Consider the following 833-nt stretch of genomic DNA (forward strand, 5'->3'; position numbering starts at 1 on the left):
ATGGTGCTTAGCATTTAACAACAAAGAAAAGCCCATTTTAACACATATAGATATTTAGATTACATACACAATTCATAAAAGAAAACAAGATTGGACTAACACGGAATCCATTAATACATCTTAAGATCCGAACAAAAGGGCAAGAGAAAAGAGATAGCACCGACCTTTGTTGGTGCAGTGAAGTGGGGACGGGCGTCTCGAATCTAGGCTCGAACCCAACGAACTCGAACTCGAAAAGAGTCTTTCGAATCAAAATTTTGATGTCAGCAGAATAATATACTCTTGTAAGAGGTTCTGTTTATCTCAAATAATTTTCAAATGTAAGTAATGGTTCCCCCCGATTGTTGCCCCTTTTGTCTTTTTTTTTTCGGCTGAAGACTATGTCCATATTTATAGTAGATGGAACTAGGGTTTATCACTCATTTTTGGGCGGGATTTGAAATTGAATGCCTTTCAAATCCGAACGTTGGAGAGTATGACACTGATCAGACCCAAAAGGAAATGGACAAAACCCATTTTAAACCTGTACTCAAGAAAATCACAAAGGCTAATAAAAGAGAGATTCTCCTTTCACAAATGGACGAAAATCATTAAAGTTGTTTCAGATCGGGAGTGGATAATAATGAAAGAGAACAAACCCATCCTTCAAATCGTTGAAAATCTGAAGGAGAAATGTTGGGATAATTAATTCCTATCCCTCAATCGACCATGCACGGTCTGTATTCCACGAAATGTAACTGTGATTTTTGCCGGATTTGTCAAGGAGGAGAGAGAAGCTGGTTTTCGTTTGACATAGCAGAGGAGAGCAGAATATTTTGCATAAAAAATGGGGT

Source organism: Lycium ferocissimum, chromosome 10 (assembly GCF_029784015.1).
Source record: "Lycium ferocissimum isolate CSIRO_LF1 chromosome 10, AGI_CSIRO_Lferr_CH_V1, whole genome shotgun sequence".
Taxonomy (NCBI): domain Eukaryota; kingdom Viridiplantae; phylum Streptophyta; class Magnoliopsida; order Solanales; family Solanaceae; genus Lycium; species Lycium ferocissimum.